This window comes from Sus scrofa, chromosome 6 (genome assembly GCF_054392235.1).
Source record: "Sus scrofa isolate SSC_HxYL_T2T_F1_AM1 chromosome 6, Sscrofa_HxYL_maternal_Yorkshire_Landrace_v2.0, whole genome shotgun sequence".
Classification (NCBI taxonomy): domain Eukaryota; kingdom Metazoa; phylum Chordata; class Mammalia; order Artiodactyla; family Suidae; genus Sus; species Sus scrofa.
The window spans coordinates 140480527-140490233 of record NC_139388.1 but is presented as its reverse complement, the minus strand read 5'-3'; positions in this window follow the sequence as shown (position 1 = coordinate 140490233).

Genomic DNA, 9707 nt, shown 5'->3' with positions numbered 1-9707 from the left:
AGCTACTTGAAGACAATGAGAAAAAAGTTAACGTGGTGAAATGAGAATAACAAGGGCAGACTGAGGCTTGAATACAGGGAAAAATGAGCATCCGCATCCCACACTCCACTAGTTTCTTTGTGCTTTTTGGGTAAGATCAATCCACCATACCCTCCACAAGCTGGAAGGAAAAACTGTTGCCGCAGTCGTAATGTTTCAATGCATAGATATTAACTAGTAGTATTAATTCTCATTCTAGTATTCAAGGTAAGGCATCATATAAAAACACCATTTTTTAAAAGTTAGAATAAAATGCTACAGGATTTTATTTCATGCTGCAGAAACCAACAAAAACTTGATGAAGAGGGTTATATTTCATGAAGAACCATGAAGCAGGAAGCATTTAGACATGCAGAATTGAGGCGGTATTCCAAGCAGAAAGAAGAGCCTGAGCAAGGGAAAAAGGCATCACACAAATGCATCCAAGGAACAGGAAGCAAATGAGTTTAATTTGAGCTCACAATGTGGGAGAGGGAACAGTGGATAATTAGGATCAGGGTCCTAAGTGCTAGAATAAGAAATTCAGGAGGCAATGAACTGGAATCTGGAGGCAAAGAATTGGGTGAAGTTTCAACTTTGAACTTAGCAACTCGATTAACCCTCAAATGATTCAGTGAGTTAAAGATTAATAGTCTCATTTTTATAATAGAAAAAACTGAGGCTCAGACTAGTTAATAACTTCTGGATATTAGACAGCTGAGTAAGAAAGAGATAAGACTGGAAATTAGGACTCTGCAGCCTACGTTTTTCTGACTCTGCTCTGGTGTCCTCTGCTGCATGGTCACCTTTGGTTTAGCAGCCTTTTCCTCTGTGGACACCATGAGTATTTTGCCACACTGGCTATGTCTTTGTTTCCTAAAAACCTGGCACACTGCTTGGCATATATATGTGATCAATAAATGTTAGCGGAATGAAAAAAAAAAGAGTATCTGGCAACCTGTTTTAATGGCAGAACTGAGCACAGGAGAGAGGCCAAGGCTGGAGACCAACAGATGTAGAAGTCACTTGCCGAGATGTTGTTGGTGTAGCCAGGAGATAGATGAGTTGATATGGGCTTATAATAAATTCAAAGAACATTTAATGAATGTGTTGACTTTGCAATGACCGTACAAATACTTTCTCTTTCCGTTTTTATTGATTGGTAGCTATCACGTCCAAAAACATCAGGATGACTGTCCCCATGAGACCACCAGGCTCATGTTAGGAAATTCTTTGGAAGGTGGATACTCAGCACAACAGAGATAAACAAAGCCTTTCGCTTTTCCTTTCACAAAGGCAATTCCAACATTCCATTAGAATGAAATAATCTTCACAAATAACACCTGCCAATGCCTAAAAATTATAGATGAGCATGTTTGTGGAAGATAAGAGAGATACAAGTTCAAAAATTCCCTAAACGGAATGTGCCGTGGTGTTGGGCCATGTTTCTGGAGATGAGAGGAGGGATGACCTCTGGGAATCCATTTGGAGCTTCTAATTTGAAACTAGGTTAACCAGTGAGAGGCTTTGTTTTGCTTTAAAAATGGAAGTGTAGCAATGGCCAACGGTTTTTTAGAAAGGCATAAACAAGGTCACAACAACATTTTTCTGTCCTGATGATTGTGATTCTGCAAAACCAGTGACCAGACATGGCTGAATGAAAGGACACCTAGCACCAATTATCAGGGATTAGTAGACACTCTATTTGTTTGATTGACTTAAATTGCATCCTGTTTTTTAGTTATAGGCCTGAGCGATAATAGAGAAGGCAATTGAAATGCTCAAGCATCAAATTACGGTCGGGAAAAAAGAAAAAAATTAAAAAAAAAAAGAAATTTGTGTTTATAACCTGATGCAGTTAAACCCCCCACCTCAACTAGGTTAGTCAATGTAGATGGTGTTTGAAAATGATAATGCTAAAAAATAATGGAACAAGTAAATTTACACATTCAGAGGACATCAAACAATGGGGCTGCAAATGTTCGCAATACAGAAGTAACATTTAAATTCATTATAAATTACTCAAAGCATCATTTTGGAATGTTCTTTACACATATGACACTCTGATAAGCTGCATAGTGGTACAACCATGAAGACATATTTTGGGGGCTGAGCACATGATAAGAACAAAAGTGTAAATACCATACAGAAATACAGGTTTTCCAGGCTCTCTGAAAGTAGAGCTTTCCTATGAAAGCTTTTCTAAGCCAAAATGGTATAAGGCAAAGAAGCAGGTACCTTGGGGCACATCTTGCTAACAGATGCATGAAACAATTCAAGGTATGTCTATCATCAGGAAGACAGAAATAACAAGTGCTGGCGAGGATGTAGAGAAAAGGGAATCCCTGTGCACTAATTATGGGAATAAAAATTGATGCAGCCACTATGGAAACAGTATGGGGGTTCCTCAAAAAATTGAAAATGGAACTACCATAAAATCCAGTAATTCCATTTCTGGGTATTTATTCAAAGAAAATGAAAACACTAATGCAAAAAGATATACGCACCTCTATGGTCATTGCAGCATTATTTATAACAGCCAATATACAGAAGCAGCCTAAGCGCCTATTGATAGATGAATGGACAAAGATGTGGTTTGTGTGTGTGTGTGTGTGTGTGTGTGTGTGTGTGTGTGAATATTCCTCAGCCATAAAAAAGAATGAAATCTTACCAGTTGGAACAACATGGATGAACCAAGAGGGCATTATGTTTGCTTAGTGAAATAAGTCATACAGAGAAAGACAAATACTGTATGATTTTACCTATGTGCAGAATCTAAAACAAAAACAAAAACAAATGAATAAACAAAATGGAAAAACGAAACAGACCCGTAATTACAGAGAACAAACTGATGATTGCCAGAAAGGAGGGTGGTAGGAAATAGGTGGCAAAATAGGTGAAGAGGATTAAGAGGTAGGAACTTCTAGCTGTAAAGTAGATAAGTCACAGCAATGTAATGTACAATTATAGTCAATGATATTGCAATAAATGATAACTAGACATGTGGTCATTTCTTAATGTACAAAGACATCATCACTCGGTTGAACACCTGAAACTAATATAATACTGTAGGTCAATTAGCATTCACTAAAAAAAGAAAAAGAATGCTGGAAATGATAAATAAATCAAGATAAAGCACAGATGCTCACAGACACAGTTTAAAGCTATGGCAGCCTAATGCTGAGATGCTGGGTGCAGTTCCCAGGGAAGGAGCTTGGTGGTGCCACTCTCGCTGCTTGGGGTGTGCCCTGATGCTATGACCCTAACTACAAAACAAATCCATGCTAGGGGTAGAATCAGAGCTATAGCTGCCAGCCTGTGCCACAGCCACAGGAACACCCGATCTGAGTCATGTCTGCGATCTACACCACAGCTCACAGCAATGCCAGATCCTTAATCCCTTGAGCAAGGCCAGGGATGGAACCCATATCCTCATGTTACTAGTTGGTTCATCACTGCTGAGCCACGATGGAAACTCTGAGAATGCTATATTTTTAATTTTCTTCCTTTTTTTGGTAAAAGCAAAAGTCTTTGGATTCCTTTTGGTTAGAGAAAACAAGTACTGGAGTTCCCGTCATGACTCAGTGGTTAATGAACCTGACTAGGAGCCATGAGGTTGTGGATTCGATCCCTGGCCTCGCTCAGTGGGTTGAGGATCCAGCATTGCCTAGAGCTGCTGTGTAGGTTGCAAATGTGGCTCGGATCCCGTGTTACTATGGCTCTGGTGTAGATCGGCAGCTGCAGCTCCAATTGGACCTCTAGCCTGGGAACCTCCAAATGCCTTGAGTGCGGCCCTAGAAAAGACAAGCTGTTGTAGGACCTGTAAGGCCATAGTAAAAATTTGGACATAGCTCTGAGTGCAAGTTATTCTGTATGCTAGCCCTTTCCAAGAGAACTTTATGTGAAGATAGAAATTTTTTTTATCAACATCTATATTTGTATCTAATTCCATCCAATGTGAGGCCACTAACCACACATGACAGTTTAGTACTTGAACTGTGGCTAGTTCAACTGAGAAACTCCTACAGTTTTATTGTTGAGTGATGAGTGTGTTAAATTTAAATAGCCATCTGTGGCTAGGGTACCATGTGTACAGTGCAGACATTGGTAGCCACTAAAATGTTTGCACAAGAAAGTGACATGATTGGATAAATGCTTTAGTATTAGTTTTCCTTTGCATAATCTAAAATGCTGATTTATTGGGGAAGGGACCTATTTAAATTAGGAGTTCCTGAGTAGCCTAGTGGGTTAAGGATCCAGCATTGTCACTGCTGTGGTGCAGGTTCAGTCCCTGGCCCTGGAACTTCTGCATGTCATGGGCACAGCCAAAAAAAAAAAAAAATTAATCACTGCTCATGTAGTCTCTACTATATCTTTAGTTTTATGATTTCACCTAATTAGAAAAACAGTGTGAATGTTAATTAATTGTATTGTAGAAGAACAGTTAATAGAGAAAATGTGGCTAAATGGAGAAGATTTAAAAAAAAACAGTAGCAGATGGTAAATTCTGGTAAGTTTTAAAAATTTCTAGCACACCAACATGAATGCCTTGTGACTCTTGAGAAACAACACATTTCATTCCTTGGATGGAAAGATTATAGCTTACTCATCCTAAGCTGATTAATGTTATGTATTACTAATAGGCTGTTCATAAGACATATAGTAAAAACACAAAAATAAGCAATGTGGACACTTAAAAGGGCATAATGGTTCTGACACATATGCGTGATTTAGGAATTTTAGGCCTCTAGGCTCACAGAATTGTCATTTTTCCATAATGATAAAAAAATAATAAAACTCAACTGCGTTATTTGCATTTTGTAAGAACAAACTTAAAAAACCGATGTCATAGATTTGTGTTTCTCTGGGGCTTCTATGAGACTTCACAGTTTATGTCAAAATATTCATTTAAGTCTAAGTGAAAATGTTTCTCTATGTATTTTCGCTACAGCATTTAAATTTAGAAGCTCCTGGGAGTTCAAGTTGTTTCCTTATTTATGTGTATCAAGTTAGCTTGACTGGTAAAAATCTGATTTGATGGAATTACGGATTTCCCATTGGTAGGTAAAATAGTTATGCTGATGAATGGACACTGAAATTCTAAAACATGAAGTTCCAAGTGTGTTCTTGAAATACGTGGAAATTCCTCTCTGCTACTTGCACAAGAGGCTGACTTGGTGCAACATGCACGCTAACCTAACATGAGCTCAGATGGCTGCCCTTAAGCCAAAAGGTTGTGGATAAATACAGAAATGTGGTCAGTAAGTAGCAGGGACAACTCACCTTGTGCCAGGCTCCCTTCAGAGCAGGTCAAAATTCCCTTCCATGTATCTGCTTTTGTAAGTTAGCGAGCTATTTGTGGCCAATTACTTAATAGGCTCTGACTATCCTCAGGCCAAAAAAGTGTGAAGTCATCCTTGATGTTTTCTCCTTCTCTCATATATCCACATGCAATCTGTCCAAAAATCCTGTTTATTCCATCTTCAAAATATATCTAGAATCCAACCAGTTCACATCGCCTCTGCTGAATCACAGAGCCTCCCACCTGTTCTCCCTGCTCCTACCTTTGCCCTCTTACCTCTTCCTAAACCAACAGACAAGTGTGCCTTTTAAAATGTAAGTTAGATCCTGTTAGTCTTGGCTCAAAACCCCTCACTAATTTCCTATTAGTGATGGGTGATGGGTGACAGTGCTGAGTGAGGGAAAGAGCAGCAGTTCAGCAAGATATAAGCCAGTACTCAAAGGCCTTCCTGGTTCCCTGGCATACTCCAAAAGTCCAGGAACTTATGGGGGTTTACAAGGTCCTATGTGTTCTGGCCACATTCCTCTCTGCCCTCCCTCCTTCACTCTGCTCCAACCAACTCACCCCTTTGCTGTTACCAAAACATGTCAGGCATCTTTTCTCCTTGGGACATTAGAGCTGGCTGCTCCCCCAGATCCTGGCAGGGTTAACCCCCCTCACCTGCCTCAATCTTTGCTAAAATGTCACTTTCTCCTGAAACCTTCCCTCACCACTCTGTTCACAATTGTATCCAGCCACAGGCACATGAAAAGAGGTTGAACATTGCTAATCATCAGAGAAATGCAAATCAAAACCACAATGAGCTATCACTTCACATCTGTCAGAATGGCCATCATCACAAGTCTACAAAATAATAAAGGCTGGTGAGGATGTGGACAGAAGGGCACCTTGTTACATTGTTGATAGGAATGTAAATGCGTGCAACCACTGTGGAAAACAGTATGGAGGTCTCTCAAAAAACTGAAAATAGAATTTCCATATGACCCAGCAATTCCACGCCTGGGTATACATCTGAAAAACAAAACAAAACAAAAACACTAATTCAAAAAGGTCCATGCACACCAATGTTCATAGCAGCATTAGTTACAATTGCCAAGACATGGAAACAATCTAAGTGTCCATCAACAGATGAATGCATAAAGAAGATGTGAGGGGGGTGTGTGTGTATGTGTGTAAATAAATTACTATCTATAAACAACATAATGTCCATAGCAGCAGTTTGACTGTAAGTGCAATAATGCAGACAAAAGCAAAGGGCCATGGATTGCAAATGCACTTTTTTTTAATTACTCAAATAAATTTATCACATCTCTAGTTGTATAATGATCATAACAATCTAATTTCAGAGGATTTCCACACCACAGCCTAAGCACATCCCCCCACCCCCCAAACTGTCTCCTCCAGAGACCATAAGTTTGTCGATATCTGTGAGTCAGCATCTGTTCTGCAAAGAAGTTCAGTCTGTCCTTTTTTCAGATAACACATGTCAGTGAAAGCATTGGATGTTGGTGTCTCATTGTGTGGCTGACTTCACTTAACATGATAATTTCTAGGTCCATCCATGTTGCTAAAAATGCCAGTATTTCATTCCTTTTAATGGCTGAGTCATATTCCATTGTGTATAGGTACCACATCTTCTTGATCCACTCCTCTGTCAATGGACATTTAGGTTGTTTCCATGTCTTGGCTATTGCAAATAGTGCTGCAAGGAACATCAGAGTACATGTGTCTTTGGGAGTCGTGGTTTTCTCTGGATAGATGCCCAGGAGTGGGATTGCTGGATCAAATGGTAGTTCAATGCTTAGTTTTCTGAGGAATCTCCATACTGTTTTCCACAGTGGTTGCACCAATTTACAATCCCATCAACAGTGTACTAGTGTTCCTTTTTCTCCACACCCTCTCCAGCACTTCTTGTTTGTAGACTTTTGGATGATGGCCATTCTGTCTGGTGTAACATGGTACCTCATCATGGTTTTGATTTGCATTTCTCTAATAATGAGTGATGTTGAACATCTTTTCATGTGTTTCTCAGCCATCCATATGTCTTCTTTGGAGAACTGTCTGTTTAGATCTTCTGCCCATTTTTGGATGGGGTTGTTTGTTTTTTTGGTATGGAGCTGCAGAAGGTGTTTGTAAATTTTGGAGATTAATCCCTTGTCAGGTGATTCACTTGCAAAGATTTTCTCCCATTCTGTGGGTTATCTTTTTGTTTTGCTTAGGGTTTCCTTTGGTGTGCGGAAACATTGAAGTTTGATTAGGTCCCATTTGTTTATATTTGTTTTTATCATCAATACTCTAAGAGGTGGATCTGAGAAGCTGTTGCTGTCGTTTATGTCAGAGAGTGTTTGGCTTATGTTTTCCTCTAAGAGCATTATAGTGTCTGGTCTTATATCTAAGTCTTTAATCCATTTGGAGTTTATTTTTGTGTATGGTGTTAGGGTGTGTTCTAATTTCATTCTTTTCCATGTGGCTGTCCAGTTTTCCCGGCACCACTTATTGAACAAGCTGTCTTTTCTCCATTGTATATTCTTGCCTCCTTTGTCATAGATGAGTTGGCTGTAGGTGCGTGGGTTTAATTCTGGGCTTTCTATCCTGTTCCACTGATCTATATTTCTGTCTTTGTGCCAGTACCATGTGGTTTTGATGATTGTTGAGTTGTAGTATAGTCTGAAGTCTGGGAGCCTGATTCCTCCAGCTCCATTTTTCTTTTTCAGGATGTCTTTGGCTATACTGAGTCTTTTGTGCTTCCAAACAAACTTTAAAATATTTTGTTCAAGTTCTGTGAAAAATGTCCTTGGTAATTTGATAGGGATTGCATTGAATTTGTAGATTGCCTTAGGTAGTATAGTCATTTTGGTAATATTAACTCTTCCAATCCAAGAGCATGGTATATCTTTACACCTATTTGTGTCATCTTTGATTTCTTTCAACAGTGCAAATGCATTTTTTTTTTTTGGTCTTTTTGCCATTTCTTGGGCCGCTCCTGTGGCATATGTAGGTTCCCAGGCTAGGGGTCGAATCGGAGCTGTAGCTGCCAGCCTACGCCAGAGCCACAGCAATGCGGGATCCAAGCCGCGTATGCGACCTACACCACAGCTCACAGCAATGCCAGATGCTTAACCCACTGACCAAGGCTTGAACCCACAACCTCATGTTTCCCAGTCGGATTCGTTAACCACTGAGCCACGACGAGAACTCCTCCAGTTGCACTTCTTACACGGTTTCTCCAGGAGAACGTAAATTCCTTGACAGCAGGAATTATGTCTGTCTTATCCACTGCTGTGTAACCCAGCACGCTTTCCCAACGTGGGAGCAGAAGAGATTCTGCCTGGAGACACTAGGCGTGCAGCAGCATCTTGATTTGTTAGAGCATGCAGAAATATACCACCAAGTAAACAAAGGGCAAAGGGCCATGAACCCATTATGTACCCACCCTTAGAATTTCATATCAGGGGATGATGAGCCAGCTTTCCCCTGGCAAAATGTTTTTGCTGTTCTTTGTCCTTTTTCTTTCCCCTCTTCCAAAACATCAGCCTGGCTTTGAAGCTTTTTACTTTCCCCATATAGCCCTTCCATAGCAGGTTATAATTCCCTTTGCAAAAGTAATTATGAACCCTTGCCTCTTTTGTCCATCTGGAACACAACCAAAAAGCACTGATTATCAGTGCATAAGACTATCTGAAACTTTGCCGTTATCTCCAGTTTTATGTTTTTCAGGCTATTTAGAATATTTAGTGCAATGCAGTCTTTCTTATCCACTCTCTTTATATAAGCAAGTTTCCATCTTTGCCCAACTACACTCAAGTGCATTTAGAATCATATATCCATTCAGGATACATTCCTCCTTAGGAGAGAAGATGTGAGATGCGCTCTGCCAGATTCTTGTCTGTAAAGGGTGACCTTGAAAGATCCTGCAGAAAGTGGCCTCTTCAGTCCTAGCTGCTTTGCCTCAGCTGTGCTTGTTCATAAAGTAAGTTTTCATGCCATGGATCCTGGTGCTTATCAAGCATTATTGCACAGGGAAGAGACAATGCTTCACTACTGCCATAACCTGCCCTCAAATAAGATAAAAACTGTCAGAAGCTGGAACGGTAAGGGATGTGGCATATTCTGAGGGCAGAAATCAATTTCTATGGCATACTTGCCTCATTTAAGGCTACCATATGACACATAGTTTCACAAGTGTTCAGAAAACTTCATTTACTATATAAAATTCAGTTAATTCTTGAGCGCTCTCCCTTGGGGAAAACAAAACTGCAGCTATAGTGAAGGCACGAGTAGCAATTTTTCATGTGACAAGAAAGAGAACCAAGAAAAGATCTGCAAAGATGAACTTGAAATGGACATCCCAGTCATTGGTTTCTGGAAGCAGGTGCAGTGTTGCCTC